We start from the raw sequence: 21,894 nt of genomic DNA, 5'->3' as shown, positions 1-21,894 counted from the left end.
ACATTTCCAAAAGATCAGTTTAATATTTCTATACAATGAAACTAATAAGGATAAAAAACTTCTCCCTCTCCATATCTTGGAACTTTTGATTTTCGGTCACCCTGAGATTGTCATGGAATAGTGGAGATGAGGGAAGGATCAGGGGAAGAGGAAATTCACAAACTTTCTCCTTTCTCTGTCACACACACATCCTATCTTCTTACTCCTCTCTTCCACTTCCTCATTTCCCCTTCCCCTTCAGTCTCACTCTCTCACCTCTCTTCCCTTTCCTCCTGTCACTCAACCCCCCCTTCCCTTACTCTCATCTCCCTTCCATCCCAGTCACTCACTCCCACTCACATTCCCTCCCCTCAGTCACTCACCTCCTACGTTTAACTCATCTCTTTCCTTCCCTTTCAGTCACTTACCCTCCACTTCTGCTGCTGGGCAGGAGTCCCTGACAGCCATGAGCAGGGCCAGTGCTAGCATTTTTGCTGCCCTGTGTTAACAATTACTGTGCTGTCCCCTCCTCATTCCCTTTTTTTTTTTTTATTTTACACAGAATATTATTTTTCCCAGTAACCAAAACACAGTAAAAACTGTCAGTCTTGCATGCTATTGTAGGCCCTCTTCCCCACCAAAAAAAGCCATTTTCTCTCCGGCGATCTAAACTTTTAAAATTGACACATCCCCAGAACCTCAATGCCAAAACTGGGCAGGAGTCATCCATCAACCAGTATGTAAAAATGGTGCCACCTGCCCTGTAGCTAGCAATATTTTGTTGTACAGAAATGCAAGCACTCTTGTGGTGCCAAACAGTAAACCTGTTGGAGGTGGGTTTGGCCCTCAGAAAGTCTTGAGTAAACTAAATGACAATAATGATATAATAAACTTCCCATACTAAAATAGTACCAATTGCCAGCAGTCAAACAGGAACAATCCTATCTATGAAAAGACAACACTGTAAATATTACAGCAGACTTTAACACATCAATACAAATCCTGTGGGAATAACAAAAAAAATGGGCTGCTATAAATCCCTGCACAGAAATTACAAACTAGCAGCATACCCCACCGCAGTCGTCCATTTATTTTTTTTTATTTATTTATTTAATTTTATATACCGGCAACCGTTTGCACATCGTGCCGGTTTACAGATAACTTAAACAAGGATATATATAGGCAAAGCCTTTACAAGGAACATTGTCCATGCAGAACACAACCCCCCCTCACCAAATACAGAATAAAGAGATCATGAAGTATAAATAGAAACATGTAGACAGAAACTGAACTGGAAACTGCAACAAGCCAGACTCTGTATGCAATATAGCAACAGAGAAACAAATGTCACCGGTCCTCATAAATCATTCATCAAACAATAAAATCAAGGAATATAAATTAATACTATTAGTAAAGCCATACTAATAAAAATAATATTTCCAATGAGCTAAGGAATAGAATAACATTCAATAATTAAGAGCTCATACAACAATTTAAAAAATTTTCCAAACAGCAATTAAATATTTCAAAATGACAAAGACACTCAATAATTAATAGGGATGTACATTTGTTTTAACTGAATTTGCAAAATGTAATAAATAAGGGACAATTTGTTTCATTTGGAGGCCCAAAAATGAATTGAGCCCCTCCCCCCCGCCCCCCCCCCCAAATTAAACAAATCTTATTTGTTTAATTTGGTTAAAACTTCTGGTTGGGCCTATGCCTAGGCCTGAGGCTGGGGCTTGGCCTAGAAGATAGGCCGAGGCCCAAACCAGTGGCCATAGCCTATGCCCAGGAGTGATGCCGGCACCTTGGCCTATGCAAAGCCGGGGCCTTCTCCTATAGCATAGACCAAGGCCAAAAGCAGGGGATGCCACTTACATCCTAGTGTGACACTGAATTCTCAGTCTATGACTGGGCCAATGCTGGGGCCAATGCTGGGGCCTTGGCCAAGACCTTCCAAAAATTACATACCTGATATGTTGTAAATCTGAAGCCATGACCAGGCTGGCTCCCATGACCAGACTGAGGCCCAATGCCTGCACCTGGCCTGAAGGTCACATCCTGATGCCTAAGCTTCAACCTAGGCCTGAGCTTGGGCCCAGGCATCGGGACCCAGCCTTCAGACCGGGCCCAGGCATCAGGACCCAGTCTCCAGAATGAGCCCAGGCATTGGCCCAGGGCCCAGGTTCCAGTCTAGGCTGTTGTCCAGGTGTCAGAACCTGGCCTCTGGACCAGCATCAGGTGATAGGCCTGGGCCTGGGCTGAGGCCCAGGTACTGGGACCCAGACTTCGATCCAGGCCCTGGCATCAGGCCTGGTTCTTAGCCAAGACCCCAGTGTTGGGACCTGGCCTCCAGACCGAGCCTAGGCATCAGGCCTCGACCCAGGATCAGGCCTAGGCCGAGACCGAGGCATCAGGACCCGGCATCTGTGCCTGGTCCTTCGTCGAATCTGGCCAAGGCCCAGGCATCAGGACCTGGTCTCTGGACTGAGCACGGCATCGAGCACACATTGGCATGTATGCATCAGCCTGCGCCCAAGGACTTGGTCATTTTATAACTTGAAATGGGCACTAGATGTGAACACCCAGTAGTGCTGGGCTGGCCATGGACCACCTTCACCTCTGCTGCTGGGCAGAATGGGATCCCTCGGTGGCTGAGGGTCTTTTCTTGGCTGGCAGGATGAGATCCCTTGCTGCAGGCACCCCCTACACAGTATGGTACCTCGCCACCCCCCTTGGTACACCACTGCAATTGAGTGGGCGGTAAGCAGGCAGTGTAAAAAGTATGCTTACAGGAATCAAAAAGCAAATGAAACCTAGCTTGAGCTGACTTATAGTAAGCCTTGGAGGAAGCTGCCATCTGAGAATGCCACTGTCGCTCAGCTTGTAGCATAATTTGTTTTATCAAATTATATATATATACACCATGGAACTCAATGTCTCAGAAGGATAGATTTAGAGTCTTTCAAAGGGGCTACTCTATCAAGAATAGTAGTCAGGGTGTTATTTAAGTAACATACAGCCTAATTAACATTATTATTCTCTAGATCAATCTGAAGAGCTAATATAGCCCATTCAGAAACAAACTTATCCAAATCAACTTGCCCATGAAACTGTTTAAAAGAGTTCTATTCAACTGGGAGCCAAGTTAGACTATTGATACAAATTGAGAAAGAGAACATATATTGATCAGACTATAAAACTCGTGTTACATAAGTTCCTATCACAATACCATGAGCTGCCCAAATTTCACAGACCCATATCAGATCTAGTATGTGCCCAGTATGATGAGTAGGGATGGTTAAAGCTGATGCATATCTAATGAGGTCAGGAGAGAAAATAAAATCATCAAATCAAGGTTTAGAGAAATTCCCTTCATGGATATTGAAAGACCCAAGAACAATCAAGTCCATGTATTTGAGATAAAGCAGGGAGATTAATTCTGCAATAAGAGTGGGATTACTGCTGTGAGAGCCTGGAGTGCAATATAACAAATAGGGATGTGCAAAGGGACGCCATATGTTGCAGTCGGGATTCGGATTCGTCGGGGGCGGATACATTGCATTTGGCCGTATGGCGCTCCGATCCGTTAATAAGTCCATTTTGATTCATTCCCCCACTAAAATTAAATTAACTACAACCCCCCCCCCCACCCCCACCCTCCTGACCCCCCCAAGACTTACCAAAACTCCCTGGTGGTCCAGCGGGGGGTCCGGGAGCCATCCCCTGCACTCACACCCTCGGTGCTGGTTTCAAAATGGCGCCAATAGCCTTTGACCTACTATGTCACAGGGGCTACCGGGGCCATTGGTCAGCCCCTGTCACGTGGCCATCAGCACCATCTTGTGCTCCTACCATGTGACAGGGGCTGACCAATGGCACCGGTAGCACCTGTGACATAGTATGGGCAAAGGCTATCAGCACCATTTTTATTACTGGCAGCCGACGGTCCGAGTGCAGGAGGTCGCTCCCGGACCCCCACTGCACCACCAGGGACTTTTGGAAAGTCTTGGGGGACCCTCCTGACCCCCACAAGACTTGACAAAAGTCCAGCGGGGGTCCAGGAGCGACCTCCTGCACTCCAGCCATCGGATGCCAATACTCAAAATGGCGCTGATCGCCTTTGCACTTACTATGTCACAGGGGCAAAGGACCATCAGCCCCTGTGACATAGTGAGGGCAAAGGTGATTCCCTGCCAGTATTCAAAATGGTGCCGACAGTTGGCTCCTGTGATGGAGTGAGGGCAAAAGTGATCAGATGCCAGTATTCAAAATGGCGCCGACGGTCGGGCCCCGTGACATAGTGAGGGCAAAGGCGATCAGCACCATTCTGAGTACTGGCATCCGACGGCCGGAGTGCAGGAGGTCACTCCTGGACCCCTGATGGACTTTTGGCAAGTCTTGTGGGGGTCAGGAGAGTCCCCCAAGACTTGCCAAAAGTCCCTGGTGTTCCAGCGGGGGTCCAGGAGCGACCTCCTGCACTCAGACCATCGGCTGCCAGTAATCAAAATGGCGCCAATAGCCTTTGCCCATACTCTGTCACAGGGGCTATCGGCACCATTTTGAAACAAGCATCGAGGGTGTGAGTGCAGGGGATGGCTCCTGGACCCCCCGCTGGACCACCAGGGAGTTTTGGTAAGTCTTGGGGGGAGGGTCAGGAGGGTGGGGGGTTTGTTTAAATTGGTTTCTTTAGGCAGCCGAATAATTCGGCGAAGATTTGTGTATTCGTGGGGAATCGCGAAACGTTTCACTTCCCCATGAATACAACAAATATGGCCACATCCATTGCAGATTGCCAATACATAGGGACCAAATGCACACCCCAAATAACAAAAATAAACTCAAGAACCAGATTTAACAATAAGGTTTTCACATCCATCAACTGGGACTTCTGGTAGCAGAGTCACATCAAGGGAATCCTTAAATATTAAGGCAAACCCCTCCCCCCCCCATTGTTTTTTGTTTCTTTGGGTTTATGGAAGTGAGCATAGCAAGTTAGCTTTCAGTTATACAAAAAAAGGTTGGGCTGATGATCAAGAATATGAGTGAAAATAATATACATTTTCTATCTTACCAACTGGGTATTGATATAATGAAACACAAATTGAGCAGAAACATTCTTCCAGGAAAACACTAGGGATGTGCAGAGGGACGCTATACGTTGCATTCGTGATTCGGATTCGTCGGGGAGCAGATATGTTACATTCGGCTGTATGGCGCCCCAATGCGGTAATACGGCAATTTCTATTCGTGTCCCAGCTAAAATTAAAATTAACTACACCCCCCCCCCCCCGCCTGACCCCCCCAAGACTTACCAAAACTCCCTGGTGGTCCATCAGGGGGTCTGGGAGCCATCCCCTGCACTCTCACACCCCCAGACCCCCGCTGGACCTTTGGCAAGTCTTGTGGGGTCAAGAGGACCCCCTAAGCTGGCCAAAAGTCCCTGGGGGTCCAACAGGGGTCCCAGAGCGACCTCCTGCACTCCAGCCGTCCGATGCCAGTACTCAAAATGGTGCCGATAGCCTTTGCCCATACTATGTCACAGGGGCTACCGGTGCCATTGGTCAGCCCCTGTCACATGGTAGGAGCACAAGATGGCGCTGATGACCATGTGACAGGGGCTGACCAATGGCACCGGTAGCCCCTGTGACAAAGGCTATCGGTGCCATGATGAAACCGGCACCGAGGGTGTGAGTGCAGGGGATGGCTCCCAGACCCCCCTGTTGGACCACCAGGGAGTTTTGGTAAGTCTTGGGGGTGGTTCAGGAGGGTTTGTTTAAATTTTTATTTAGGTGGCCGGGAAGATTAGTGTATTCGTGGGGCAATACGTTTCGCTTCCCCACGAATATTATGAATAGTGTAATATACGTTGCGGATCGCCAATACGGCGAAAACGAATGCACACCCCTAGAAAACACATGTGTAGGCTGAACACGAAGGAGTTGAGCTAAAGAGGGAAGGTGTAGCTCTCTTCTTCCATGAACATTATAATTTGGAATATCTTTACCTCTTCCAATCAGGACTGGAATGGAAGCATGGGAAGCAATAGAAAGATGTATAGCTGATATTCCAACATAACAACAACCCTAAATAAAAATAAAAAATAGTGACACAACATATAGTACTATTGGAAACTATCAGCCCCACTGCCAAAGAAAGAAAACTACATAACAAAAAGTTAATGACCAAGGCTGACTTGTTAAAACAAAGTTACCATCAGGGCCAAGCATTGAGTGAAACAAGATGGGGAAGTCAAATTCATGCACTGAAACTTTGTTGCTATCAACTAGGTTATATCTATGATGCACTTATTGAAATTACTAATGACACTACCCTAAGAGAATCATCTGGCAAGTATTTCGAGCTTCAAATTTGTGGTTTCTTTTGTTTTGTGGCATAACCTCCTTTTTGACATTAACATGACTAGCAAACATCTTCAAATGAAGGAATCCGACATACACAATGCCAGTGAGCAACTGAGTGGAACCAAGAAATGTATTTTAGACTGCAGGAAGGATGAAGGGTTTGCTAAAACACTGGCAGATGCAATGCATGTCATCTTGCTGAGCAGTTGGAGAAACTAGCTTGTTTTGAACCAGATCCAGTCCATATTAAGAGAAAGAAGAAGCAGTTCACATAAAAAGCCAATGATAAGCCTATTCAAAGTGCTGAGGAAAAATTCAAAGTGAACATTTATTTTCCAATCTTTGACACAGCATTATAATCAGTTGAAGAAAGATTCACACAGATGCATCAAATTAGTTCTGTGTTTGGCTTCCTCTATAATATTCACAGTTTGGCAGATTAGTACATCAAACAAAATTCTGGAACATGCTTGAAACTGGAGCGAGCTTTACAACATGGAGATTCCAAAGATATAGTTGTTTCTGATATGTGCAGTGCATTGCAAGCCACCACAAGATGGATTTGAAAGAGTTCATCACCACAGGATATATTGAACTTTATATGCAGACATAAACTGTAGAGGTGTGCATCCGTTTTCCACGTATTTGTAATCCGCAACTTATTTTGTCCTATCTGTTAAATACGTGGGGAGGCGAAACGCATCGCGACTCTCCACGTATTAAACAGATTTCTGCTTTATTCGGCCTCCTAAATAAAAATGTAAACCCCCCCACCCTCCTGACCCCTCCAAGACTTACCAAAACTCCCTGCTGGTCCAGCGGCGAGTCCAAAAGCCATCCCTGCATTCTCACACCCACGTTTGCCGGTTTCATCATGACGCCGATAGCCTGTGTCACAGGGGCTACCGGTGCCATTGGTCAGTCCCTGTCACATGGTCACCGGTGCCATCTTGTGCTCCTACCATATGACAGGGGCTGACCAATGGCACCGGTAGCCCCTGTGACATAGTATGGGCAAAGGCTATTGGCGCCATTTTGAGTCCTGGCATCGGATGGCAGGTCGCTCCGGGACCCGCGTTGGACCCACAGGGACTTTTGGCCAGCTTGGGGGGGCCTCCTGACCCCCACAAGACTTGCCAAAAGTCCAGCGGGGGTCCAGGAGCGACCTCGTGCACGCCGGCCGTCCAATGCCAATACTCAAAATGGCGCCGATCGCCTTTGCCCTCACTATGTCACACATAATGAGGACAAAGGCGATCGGCGCCATTTTGAGTATTGGCATCGGATGGCGATTTTGAGTCTCAACATCTCAAAATAATTTTTTTTTGGCATCTGATGGCCATCCAGTGCTCCTACCATGTGACAGGGGCCGGCCAATGGCACGGATACCCTGTCACATGGTAAGGGCAACGGGGCATCAGCGCCATTTTTTTTTTTAGAACAGATGATGCCTGGGAACAGGAAATCTCTCCCCAAGGCCCCCCTGGATCTCTCCTCTCCCTGAGGCCCCCCTGGATCTCTCCCCGAGGCCCCCCGAGGCCCCCCTGGACCACCAGGTAATTTTAAAAGGTTTTGGGGGGGTCGGGAGGGTGGTGCCTCCCTAAAAAAAAAGGGTCTGAAGGCTGGGGGAGGTTAAGGGGGGGGGTCGATTTAAAGGGTCGGGTGGTTTTTTTTTTTATCGGGCCATCGGCACCATTTTAATTAGTGGCAGCCAAAATGGCGCCGATGGCCCGAGAGCGGGAGATCGTGCCTGCCCCCCCCCCCCCCCACTGGACCACCAGGTAATTTAACATTTTTGGGGGATTCGGGAGGGTGGGGGAGGGTAAGGAATTGGTTTTAAAGGGTCGGGGTGGGTTTAAGGGTTGTTTTGGTGTGCTGGTTTTCCCGCCCTCCCCCAAATAATTCCCGTGCCCTATTTAACGATACAATACAAATGCCCCTGACGATAAATCGGGGGCATTTGTATTGTATCGTGCACTCTAATGATTTTGGACGATTTTAAAATTATCTGACGATAATTTTAATCGTTCAAAAACGATTCACATCCCTACTGTCCACCAGAAGCAATTCCCAGAAGGCTTCCTAGCCCTGCACAATGCTGCAGCTCATGGAAGCATCAAGCATACTGCTGAAGGAAAGATGAAAAGTCTGGAGACACCACCAGTAAGTATGAATGCTACTGTAATGTACGGGGCACAGAGGGAGGGAGATTCTTGGCTGGAGGTGGGGAGAAAGGGACATGTTAGGCGGGGGATAGGGACAGCGATGGGGATGCTGCTAAGTAGATGGGTAGGAGAATCTGTTTAATATTGTTTTATTGTCCTGGCTTCTGACCATCAAAATAAACTCTGATATTTACCCAGAAAAATAATGAGTCAATTTTTTCAACTTTCGCCTGTTTGTCTTCTTGTGATAATAAACCCTGATAAATTCCCAGGAAAAATAAATAATAATAAAAACCTAAAATAAAGGTCCCTAGCCATACTCGACACTATAATCCATTTATTTATGGGTTTCTTAAATCTCTATGGGAGTGGGAGCAGATTTTCTTAATGTTTTACAGTGAGAGGGGAGCTCTTTTAATTGCAGCTAATTCCTCTTTAAATGAGACAATTCCAATGTGAATGCAAAGAACTGGACACAGATGGGAGTTAAGCCTCCAGATGGTCTGCCTTAGGACTGAGGCACTAGAGTTATGATGAATGATAAACATGTTAGATAATATTTTATTTCAAACAAATTTTTAAAATATACCTTTAACTAACAGTTACAAAGAATTCTGGCTCTGTGGGAGAGAATTTAAGGAGCAAGATCCTCAGTAATTCCTATTTTGAGAGAGAGAGAGAGAGAGAGAGAGAGAGAGGAACAGCACAATACACCTTGGTGAATATTTAACATCTTTTGGAGTGAGGAAAGTCTCAGAAAGAAGCCATTTGTACTATGTTCTCTCACCCTAGCTTGATGGACTCTACAACAGGGTACCATCAAGCTAGGGTGAGGTAAGATAGCACAAAATTTCATCTTTGTGACATTTCCTCACTCTAAATGACGTCAAATCTTCAACAAGGTGTTCTGTGCTGTTTGTACGTCTCACTCTACATGAGAAACTGGCCCCTAAATCCTAAACCACCACCAATAGTTTACCTCGAGCTATTAGACGTCCCTTCTATAGAGATATAAATGAAATTCTAAAAATAGCATGCATTATGCTATTGCACAGTGTGATATTGCCCATTTCCTAAACCCTATCCAAACTACTCCCTGATCCCACCCCTTCCAAAAATCTGCATTTGCTCTAGCATTATTATGGTGTTCGTTAACATCATAAAGCATTTTGATGAATGACCCAGAAAAATTGGTTAGGCACAACCCCAAAGCTCCTTTTTCAAAGATAAAATAGGGAAATAAGCCACAAACTTCCCAATCTTTGTTTAGCTGGAGGTTAGTATCAGGAAGCAAGACATTTTGAGATTAGCAGCACTATTTAAAAAAGCAAGCAGAAATGAAGAAATGTGACTAAGGAATGTGATTTCAAAAGGAAAGCAGAAATGATTAAATGTTGAGTAGAAAAGCAAAGCTTGGCTGTCTGTAGGGATCTGCCTTTCTGTGAAAACACAGCACACCATAATGTGCTCCCCAAGCTTGCTTGCATTGGTAAAGGACCACTTTCCCTTCCCCCAGGAGGGAAAGGCTTTTTTTTTTCTTTATTAACAGTGCCCAGGTAAGAACACACCCCTTAGTTTTCCTAAAACAGATTCTATATGAATGCAGCAATATATTTTCTAAAGCACTTATTTAAAATTAGAACAGAGAGAAAAGTAAAGGATTTTTGAAAAACACTTAATTCAAATTAAAACAGGGAAAGCAGCCAGAATTTTCCAAATCTATAAACACTTGATTTGTTTAACAGGAGGTTAGTGTAGAGAGCCCTACTGGCGCTCTACTAAGAAGACTATATTATCAGAGTGGTAAAGAAAAACTATCCCTAGTACAGGGGTGGCCAACTCCAGTCCTCATGAGCCACAAACAGGCCTGGTTTCCAGGATATCCACAATGAATATGCACGAGAGAGATCTGCATGCACTGCCTCCATTGAATGCAAATGTATCTCATGCATATTCATTGTGGATATCCTGAAAACCTGGCCTGTTTGTGGCCCTCAAGGACCAGAGTTGGCCATCTCTGCCTAATAATTTACAGCTTCCCCATGTGGCAGAGTGGATTTTTAGTGCAACTTTTGCTGTGCTTGCTCCCATTTTCCTTTTTAGGAAAAGAAGACTTCTGGGCTTTATGGTTTAAGGTCTGGTTTTCGTAGAGAAGAGTACTCCTCTTTCCTATTGCTTTTCACATTATGTGAAGCTTGGTTGAAGGAAGTTTCATTCATCCTTCTTTATGTTAGATTTTATGCCTTATTTTGATTACTACCTGGATTCCCTTTCCCAGAGGAATTTAGCTACCATCATCGGAAAAGGAGTTTTTCCAGAGGACTCCTCACCTAGAGAGATCCAGTGACCCTTCAAAGGTCATGCAAAGGAGTACATTTTCATTCATTCCTGGGAGGAGGAGAGAAGTAGGAAGTGAGGAGAATCATGGCACCCATCTAACATATCATCAAGATATTCTGAGAGGAGGCTGATTAAGACATAACAAGTCTATTTAAGATGTCTGAATCAAGGTATGAAAAATGAGACTTTGAATTGTTTGAATTATGCCATCAGGACTAATGAAAGTATTGTGTCCACCATCAGAGAGGAAGCTCCAAACTGCCACTGAAACTAGGATGGGATGTGAAAAGAAAAGATCAGATTAAACCATCAGAGTCACAGATTTATTGGAAAAGGATTATGTAATGGACTGTTTCGAATAAGGGCTTGCACATTGTCATTCATTTCACTTTACAATCAACTATCAGTAAAGTTATATTGGAACTGTATCCTGAGTCCAGAGTGATTTTTACTGTTAATATTAAAGACTGTAATAACAATGCTCAAGGCCTTGGAGAGAAATCTCCCACTCCTCTCCAGCTCTCATTGGGAATCCTGGAACATAGTGGGATTATAGAAGGTATGGGAGAAGTGGATATCTTTAGAACTCAAAATTGAAGTGTGCCCTTGGACTCCTCGGTGAGGACCTTAGCCTAGGGGTTACATTAGTATAAACAAATGCTTTTCCCTCTGCTGCTGGAGTCTGCCTACAAGTTTCACTAAACTTGGATAGAAAGCTCCAATTTTAGAGCCCTAAATTGCATACATTACTTCCTCCAATGACTTGAATGGAAAATGAATGACTGAATGACATGAATAAATAAATAATATTTTGGGTCCTGAGCCATACAAACCTGAATGAATGAATGAACCAAAATGAAATATTTTATGGACACTTCTATTACACCTGTCAGTCGCAGATGGCTACGACCTCTCATGCTCACCTCTTTTATCCCTGCTCCATCAAGTCTAGGAAGAATGGCGGTGTCTGCCAGCTCACGCCGACCTCTCCAGTGTTCCTGGAACAGTGGGAGTGCTACCGGTCGCCATCATGGACCCGGAGTTACCTAAAGCACGCAGGCGCAAGGGCCTTATTTGAATACGTCATGGCGGGAACCTTGGGGGTGTCCCCACCCGATGACGTCAACCCACTAGCATATATAATCGAACCAGCCCTTGCCTTCATCGAGTTAGCAAGGAGTTCCGTCTTGCTGTACTCTGCCCATTCAAGGACTTCCTGTTCCTGTTTCAGATTTGGCAATTGGATGCTCTGAGTACCCGCTCCTTGGGGGCTCCCCTGCGTTCTTGGCTATCCGCTCCTCAGAGGACCTTCTTGCCTGTCTGCTACTGGATCTGCTTCTCAGATCTTACCCTGCTCCAGGAACCATCCATTGTGAGTACCTCTACAGACATCCTCATTTCTGTACTACACTGAGGACCCTACACGGTGTACCCCGTTCTTCGGGCCACTACCGCCTTTCTTCAGTGAGAGCATTTCATCCTTCCTGCTCTACAGTATTCCTGCTCACCATCTGCACAGAACCACTTCCAGGTTTGGCATCACTACCAACATCAACTGTACAGACTTCCTCGGCATACCCCGCTCCATGGGTCACTACCGGATATGTATCCTGAGGTGCCTAATCTCGCTAGAGGAGATCCACAGCATACCCCGCTTCAAGGGCCACTACCAGATCTTCTCCACTGTGTCTCATTCTGGGTAATTCCCATTGCCCAGGATTGTACTTCCATATTGCTAATACTGTAGACATTATTTTCTTTTTCCATACAATAAAGTCTCTTTCTTTAGCTGTGTGCCACGCCACTGAGACTACGCCTGCTGATGGTGAGGCTCACAAGGCTCCACCCTGTGGGGGAAGAGATTGCTCATCTCAGCCCAGGGATTCACCCTCTTCCCTAAATATAACAACTTCCTTGCCATGCAAGATCCCAAACTTAACCCAAAACTCAACAGCACCCCCATCAACCACCACCACCACCACCACCAAGCTATGAAATAATATAGACAGCTACAAAAACCTTTGAAGCTGTTGTCCAAACATCCAGCCTTCTAGATCTCTGAGGCTTTGCTGGACAGTACCCAGCCACCACCACCACCACCTACTGGCACCGAACAAGTTGGTTTGGGGAGTTGTCACTTGTGGATACTAATCTAATCCATGGACTGCAGTATTCCTTATCACCTAGTCCCTTGTCTCTTCTCTTGAAGGTGTAAAAGGTGGGTTGTTTGCAATGGTGCAGCCTCTCAATTCTGTTCCTATTACTTTCATAGATATGGCAGCAGAAAAAGACCATCAAACCTATCTAGTTTGCCCAGTTTCATTCCCACTGATGTATCACAGACCCCAGCAGATCTCCGGTTTCCCCTCAATTTCTTGCCACTAGGGATCTTCTGTGTTTATCTCATGCATTTTTTTAATTAATTACCATTGTTCCCATCATCTCATTTGTTAATTCGTTCCATACATTCAGCACCCTTTCAGTAAAAAAACTATTTTTCTCATATTGTTCCTGAGACTACCCCCCTGGAGCCTTGTACTGTGAGTTCTTAATCTAGAGCATTCTTTCCTCTGAAAAAGGTTTGCTTCTTGTACCTGGTTTACAGTATATTTATGAGGTATTTGAATGTCTCCATCATATCTATGCTGTCTTTCCTCTTCTCAGTGGAAGGGAGTGGGCATTGGAGTGCCTCGGGGATCTGTATTGGGACCCTTACTTTTCAATATATTTATAAATGATCTGGAAAGAAATACGATGAGTGAGATAATCAAATTTGCAGATGATACAAAATTGTTCAGAGTAGTTAAATCACAAGATGATTGTGATAAATTGCAGGAAGACCTTGTGAGACTGGAAAATTGGGCATCAAAATGGCAGATGAAATTTAATGTGGACAAGTGTAAGGTGATGCATATAGGGAAAAATAACCCATGTTATAGTTACACAATGTTAGGTTCCATATTAGGTGCTACAACCCAAGAAAGAGATCTAGGTGTCATAATGGATAACACATTGAAATTGTTGGTTCAGTGTGCTGCGGCATTCAAAAAAGCAAACAGAATGTTGGGAATTATTAGAAAGGGAATGGTGAATAAAACGGAAAATTACATAATGCCTCTGTATCGCTTCATGGTGAAACCGCACCTTGAATACTGTGTTCAATTCTGGTCGCCACATCTCTAAAAAGATATAATTGCGATGGAGAAGGTACAGAGAAGGGCTACCAAAATGATAAGGGGAATGGAACAGCTCCCCTATGAGGAAAGACTAAAGAGGTTAGGACTTTTCAGCCTGGAGAAGAGACGGCTGAGGGGGGATATGATAGAGATGTTTAAAATCATGAGAGGTCTAGAAAGGGTAGATGTGAATCGGTTATTTACTCTTTGGGATAATAGAAAGGCTAGGGGGCACTCCATGAAATTAGCATGTGGCACATTTAAAACTAATCGGAGAAAGTTCTTTTTTACTCAACGCACAATTAAACTCTGGAATTTGTGGCCAGAGGATTTGGTTAGTGCAGTTAGTATAGATGTGTTTAAAAAAGGATTGGATAAGTTCTTGGAGGAGAAGTCCATTACCTGCTATTAATTAAGTTGACTTAGAAAATAGCCACTGCTATTACTAGCAACAGTAACATGGAATAGACTTAGTTTTGGGGTACTTGTCAGGTTCTCATGGCCTGGATTGGCCACTGTTGGAAACAGGATGCTGGGCTTGATGGACCCTTGGTCTGACCCAGAATGTCATGTTCTTATGTTCTTATTTTCTTATGTTCCTTTAAGGTATACATAATTAAGTCTTTCTGTCTCACCTCATACAACTTTTGGTGCAGATCCTGCACCAACTTCAGCCTATCTATATCCTATCTATATCCTTCTGGAGGTACAGTCCTCAGAACTGGAAACAGTATTCTAGCTCCCCATATAAAAGTTAGCTGTACCCAGACGTGAAAGGACTGTGCCCTTGAATTAGCCAAGTTTGACACAATTTGACAGAGAAAGCTTGACTCAATACACTCAATTGCTTGAACACTGATTTTTTTTCTCATGTTTTAAAACAGAGCCCATAATCATTTTTCTAATGCCTGTCACTTAGTACAGAAGTGGAGAATCATAAAACATAAGTACCATAATCAAACCATGTTGACAGTTAATAAAAGTTTTATTGTCATTCACTTTGGGAAATCTTCCAAACCTCACTCTAAGCATCAATAATCATAAATCATACAGTTATTCCAAATATATAATAATGAAATCTTACATCACTCCTGCTATGCTTCATAAGAGAGGATAGATAAATAGATGATTGCTTCTGTGAATATAATGTATGCTGTTTCACATTGTTGATAACTGTCATCCATTTTTCCCTCCCTCCCGTCTGGTCTCTCATCTCTCTTTCCTTACATTTCTCATAAGTGGCTTTAGTTTGACTGTATGTGAAAAAAAAAACAAAAGCTTTGTCCTATGTTTAATAACCATAGTAAGACAAATTAAAATGCTTGATTTTTCACTATCATTAAAGAAAAGACATTATCAAATACAATTTTTACATGGTTACCCCCAATTTTTTTAATTTAAATTCTGTTTAAATTGTTTTCCTTAAAATTTAAACAAGGGAAGAACAATTTTCAAAAGACACTTACTGGGGTAAATAAATATTTACTCAGGTAAAACAGTCCAACTGACAATTGCCCTCTTCAGATGCAATATGTGTTCCATGGTGCATTTACTTGTAGCCACAGGAAATTTTAAAAAGCTGATGTTCCTGTGGGCATGATTAGTTCAAGGAAGGAAAATAGCACATGGACATTTGATTTCCAAAGATGTTCTTCTTATGCTCTTGTATAAGTCAAGAATTGACTGGCAGGTTCATGAGCTTGTTTCTAGCCTGCTGTTCCTGTTCTTCCACCAGGTCCTCTGCCCTATCCTCTTCCTCTCTATCCTCTACCTCAACAGATATAGGAAGCGTTTGCTTTTAGTAATCCTTGACTTTTTTATGTCTCCTCCTTTTGACTTCTCCCATGCCTTCTTCCACCTGCTGTGCATTCTTCTGTCCAGTGTCGAATGAGCATGACCTTGGCCAAATGAGCCTCTTCCTATATCCCTCTAGCTTGACTGCTCTGCCTCTGACACAAAACCTTCTGTCTAAATAGCAGATGTATGTGGCCGCTTTTAGCATGCAGACTTTGCACTTGTTAATTTTCAAAGAGAAACAATGAGGGTAGTTTCCCTTTGAAAACAAGCAAGTTAAAAAAATTGCCAGCCAACTTTGCAACTACACTAGCTGTTTGAAAATCCCACCTATCTTCAATAACCAAGATATTTTCTATCTTTTCAGAATGTAGCAACCTATGTGCAGTTATTATTACTTCAATCCTTATCATAATCTTATGATATATTTCTTTCATACAATACATTCACTATTTCTATAGCCTAAAAAGAAAAGATACCAAAATTTCCTGAGAACATAATGCTTCTATTTTTATTTTTGTGTGATGGCCTGCTAACAAGATTTTTGTGCTACTAACAATGAATTGGAAGCAAAAAAGGGCCTATGTACTAATTATTAAGTGTGCACGCTAAGACTGTTTAGTGCACATTCAGAAGAGATGTTATGCACTAGGATCCTAGCATGCATGTTACACTTGCCCCAGTAAACAATAGCACATATGCACTAACAGGTTAATTTTAAAACAAATGCACATGCACCCATATGCACATGAGCAGACGTATGCTAGAATTTTAAATCATGCACACACAATATTTAAAATACATTTACTGCATGTAAGTATGCTAATTTTAAGAGGTTTCTTGAGCAAACCTACTTCACAGTATCTTTCATTGGACTTTGCCAGCTATAACGCACATATGCAAGTGGAGTTTAAAACAAGCTCGTGTGAGGGACATCCCCAGTTTTTCCTATTAGTACATCAATTTGCCCAGTCAATCCTGAAGTCTTCTAGACCCCTCTGGTTCTTCATTATGCATGCCTCCACTTGACCCAGAACCTTCACCTTGTCCTATATGGCCTAAAATGCGGGATCTGCAGACTTGTTTCTCATCTGGAGCAGCAGTAAAGTTATGCAGTTAACCAGCTGCCACACGCTGCCGTGTCCAGGTTTAAAATACGAGTTATGCGTGTAATAGTTGGCCCTGCCCCAGAACACCCATGCCCCACCCCTTATTTTTGGCATGCTCATGCACATATGCACACATGAATCATGGCTTTTAAAATCCATGCTGCTTGCGCGCAGCCCACATATGCCTGAATGTGGCCATTTTTGCAAAAACAATGCTTTTAAAATCGACCTCTAAAAGTACCATAGAAGTGTATGTAAATAAATGTATGTCTGATAAAGGTTAGGAGTTAGTGCATACAATAAATAGCATGTTATGCTTAGGATGCAATTTTAAATAATTAAAAGTCCCATTCTTGTATGGACAATCTAGGCATTCACACTAATGCAAAGAAGGTATTTATAAATATGGATATGTGACCCTTATAAACTTGCACAGGACTGCATAAAACTGATCCTATGACTCACGGTCTTAATTTGTGCTAGAAAATGTCTAATCATTGGTCACAGAACACTGGTCACCTTATCCTTTTTTTTAAGAATGTTTTTTTTTGCAATTAAAATAATATGTAAATTTTTCAAAAGGTCAAAATCATCATTCATAGATAGTCCTGCATATTAATGAATGAATTACTTCAACTGTACTTAGTTTTTTATACTTGAAGATCCTTATCACTAGGAATCTCACAAACAAATGCACTAGAGATTGAAAGCTGTTCTTCTGAAGAGCCCAACAATGCTGCAGGCTGGGAATCCAGTGCATATTTAAATTGTGACAAGTTGGGAATCCAAGTTGACTCCAAGGCTTTTGAAATCTGATGCTATTCTTTTACAAATGCATTATTTTACTGCAATGAATTTTCATGTGGAGTCTCTCCCAAAGAACACAAAGGAGTTTTGCAGCGTCAGTTCCAAAATGTGGTTGTTTTCTTCTTATGTAATTGAAGCATCGACTGGTGTGTTCATGAGCTTGTTTCCATCCTGCTTTATCCAGCCTGTTGCTCCTGTTCCTCCGCCATCTCCTCTGCGCTATCCTCTTCCTCTGTATTTTCTACCTCCTCAGCAGATATAGGAAGCATTTGTTTTTAGATATCCTTGCGTTTTCGATATCTCCTCCCTTTGCCTTCTCCTATTATTGCCGTCTAGTATTCTTCCATCTAGATTTGAATGGGTGACCTGGGCTACATACGTTCCTTGTAGCTGAATGCTCTGTCTCTGCCCCAAAACTACCTCTTCCCACTCCACTGTTACCTCTTTCCTTTAAGCCTTCACTCCTCCTGGCACTACCATCTCTCTCTCTCCTCCCCATTAGACTTACCCACACTATCACCTCCCACATTTCTTTAATGTCCATCTACATGTACAGTCACTTGTTCCCTCCCATGCACCATTCTCTCACCAATCACATCTCTTCACTCTACTCTTTCAAGACCCTGATTGATTTTGAAGACTAATGGGTAGAAATGCATACTCACTCACTTAATTGCCCTCACACCTGTTATGCCTACCTCCAATATAGGGAGTTGCCAGCAAGATGTCTATCTGGACCAAGACGTGGCAAGATGCTGTGCAATGCTGTCCATGCCATGTGGGGGATGCCACTCAACTGAGTGGATGTCCCTAGACAGGCGCTCGTGCGGTATCTGCAATAGCTGGTTGAGTTCCTGTGTCCTTATTTCCTGTGTTCCTGGCTCCTGCATCTTTGGTTCCTGTGTTCCTGGTTCCTGCAGTCTTCTTCTGGTCTTCTCCTGGTGTTTCTGCTCCCCTGTCTTCGGCTTCCTGCTCCCAGGACTGATTCTCTGCTTTGGACCTCTGCATGCCTTGATTAGTCTTTTTCCTGGACTGACTTCTGGCTGACCTTGGATCTCCACTCAACTTTGCTTGTTCTGCTGCCTGCCCTGATCACGGTTCATCTTCTCAACTTTGTTTATTCTGCTGCCTGCGCTGCCCTGAGCTTGGCCTGCCTAGACCTCCTCTTAGCTTGCTCCTTCTTCAGATACCAAACTTCTCAGAGGATTGTGCCTAAGTCCAGCTGGTCCTGGTACCCAAGGGCTCAACCTGCTGAGAATGAGGACTGGTAGTGGCAAAGTTCCTGTTAAGCCTCTGTATCTTCCTAGCTCCACCTGCTGACAGTGGGAACCTTCATGGCCCTGCCCTGTGGGTGGCGCTAACTCCACTTTGACTCAAGGGTCCACCGACATAACAGTTTGCAGATGCCATGGACCCGGCGGATCATTCTGGCCTCCAGGCCATTCCAGGGCTGGATCAGAAGATCCAGTAGCAACAGCAGTTTCTGGAAGTGCTGGCCAGCTCTATTGAATGCCTCAGTGCCCGCCTTGATGTCTCTATGGCCTTGACCAACTCTCCAACCTCTGCAACGCCAACACTTGTGTCAGTCACACCAACCATATGACTCCCCATAGGTATGCAGGAGACCCCAAGCAATGCTGCAGGTTCCTAAACCAGTGCTTTAAGCATTTCACCCTCCAGCCAACAAAGTTCTCCAGCGATGCCATCAAGACCACATTCATCATCTCCTCTCTCACAGGAAGGTCTTGGCTTGGGCATCCCCCCTTTGGGAACAAGGAGATGCTCTATTCCAGGACTTGCAGAAGTTCATTAAAACCTTTAAGCAGGTGTTCGATGAACCTGGCCACTTGGCTACCATAGGATCTGATCTCCTGCACCTTCGACAGGGGGCCCATACTCAAGCCACCAAATTAAACTAGCGTGAAGATAGTCTGCGGAGCATTTTCTTGGAAGGGCCATCCCAAATAAGACGAGGAGCTACTGGAATCACTTGATACCCTCATAGATCTAGCTGGAAGGAGCCCATGCAACTTGGGCAGAGTTGCTTCACACCAGAGAAGCACTGTCATCGCACCCAGGGGGTATGTTTTTATTGTGCCGGTAAAGGGCACCATCTTGCACAATGTCCAGTGAAGCAGGGAAATTGACGAGCATAGGAGCCAGTGGGGAGATGACCCTAGACTTTACTAACCCTGCTCCCCAATTTATACTCCCAGTGGCTATCACTGTGGGCAAGCAGGAGTTCTCCTCCCTCGCCCTGGTAGATTCTGGCACTGGTGGGAATTTCATCATGAAAGTCCTGATGGACCACTTGAAGCTACTGACGATTTCCAGGTACTCTCCTAGTTATTTCATCTACTTCTGGAGAACACCTCCCAGGTCAGATCACGATGACTACCACTCCATTGGTCTCCAGCATCTTGTATGTGGAGGAGGTCGCCTTTCACATCATTGAGAAGGCAGTACATCCTATTGACCTAGGACTACCCTGGTTGCAATGCCATTCCTCCAATTTCAACTGGGGAACTCTACAGTTGACCAGTTTATTTATTTATTTATGGTTTTTTATATACCGATCTTCTTGCATTGGATGCAAATCAAACCGGTTTACAGTAAAACAATTCAACTTGCCAAGTAGCATTACATGGAACAAAGAACATGGAACAATATAATAGTGCTTACGAGCATTACATTCAACTTGCCAAATAGCATTATATGGAACAAAGAACATGGAACAATATAATAGTGCTTACGAGCATTACATAGAATACTAGTAACAAATTAAACATTTGAACCTTTAGAGATCATTAGTGACAATTCTTATAGCGAATTTGATTAAATGTGCCTTAAATGATAAAAACGAAAAACAAGGGGAAAAGATTGATTGGGATTTACACGAAAAAGGGGATAGGGAGGAGGGGCAAAAGAAAGAAGATGTAAAATAGGGACGGATAAATGTTGAATTTATAACAAATAGAATCAATAAAAAAATGTTGGAGCCCTCAATGTCGTACCTCTTGTCTCATCCAAGGCTGACGCCCATCAATCACTCCTCTTGCTATGACTTCTCTGGACCACAGCATGCTGAATATGCAGACATCTTCTCCAAGAGGAAAGCTATGATACTACTGGAACATCATCCCTTCAACTGCACCAGCAACCTAATCCCAGGCCCTACACCACTGTGAGGAAGGGTATATCCCCTATCTCTCCAAGAGGCTAAGGCTATGTCCCAGGATATTTGGGAAAACCTTGAAAGATGATTTATTCGACTCTCCACTTCCCCAGCAGGAGCAGGATTTTTCTTCATGGCCAAGAAGGATGGCACATTTCAGTATCGAGGTTCAATGCCATAACCAAGAAGGATTGCTACCCCTTGTCGCTCATTTCAGAATTACTTGACCGTTTGCAGGGAGTCAGAATATTTACAAAGTTGTATCTCCGGGGAGAGTACAACCTTATCCGGATCAAACCAGGTGACAAGTGTAAAACTGCATTTAACATACAGGACAACCATTATGAATCTCTCTAGTCATGCCCTTCGGTTTGTGTAATGCTCCTGCAGTATTCCAGAATATGATGAACGAAGACCTTCAGGGACATCTACATGGTGATATATCTCCATGACATCCTCATTTTTTTCCAAGGACCTGCAATCCCATAATCACGATGTCCGACAAGTCCTCCAATGACTAAGGGACAGTAAGCTCTATGCAAAGTTAGAGAAGTGCATCTTTGAGAAAGAGTCCCTTCCCTTCTTTGGGTGTATTATCTCAGGCACCAGTTTCTGCATGGAACCTGAGAAGGTAGATTGCATCCAGAACTAGCGCCAACCCTCTGGTCTTCACTCCCTACAGAGATTACTGGGATTCACAAATTTCTACAGGCATTTTATTCCTAAATAGTCGCACTTCTCACGGCCCTCACTAAAAAGGGGGCAAAACCCAAGGTATGGCCTCCAGAAGCAGTTGATGCTTTTCTCAAGCTAAAATAGGCTTTCCTCCAGGGACCATGTGTTCGCAATCCAGATCTTACATGTCCCTTCATTCTTGAGGATGATGCTTCCTCCACAGCAGTAGGAGCTGTGTTAAGTCAACACTCAAGCATGTGAGTCCTTCGTCCTTGTTCCTTCTTCTCCCAGACATTTTTTCCTGCT

The 21,894-nt window shown here is 43.9% G+C and overlaps 1 protein-coding gene across 1 annotated transcript in view; it reads right to left on the bottom strand.

Annotated features, from left to right (window-relative positions):
* Nucleotides 1–21,894, bottom strand: part of GABRA2 (gamma-aminobutyric acid type A receptor alpha2 subunit) — a 211,221-nt gene that overhangs the window by 172,674 nt on the left and 16,653 nt on the right. The window lies entirely within an intron of this gene.

Source organism: Rhinatrema bivittatum, chromosome 1 (assembly GCF_901001135.1).
Source record: "Rhinatrema bivittatum chromosome 1, aRhiBiv1.1, whole genome shotgun sequence".
Lineage (NCBI taxonomy): Eukaryota > Metazoa > Chordata > Amphibia > Gymnophiona > Rhinatrematidae > Rhinatrema > Rhinatrema bivittatum.
The sequence above is the reverse complement of the archived record's forward strand: the minus strand, read 5'-3'. Positions and strand labels throughout refer to the sequence as shown.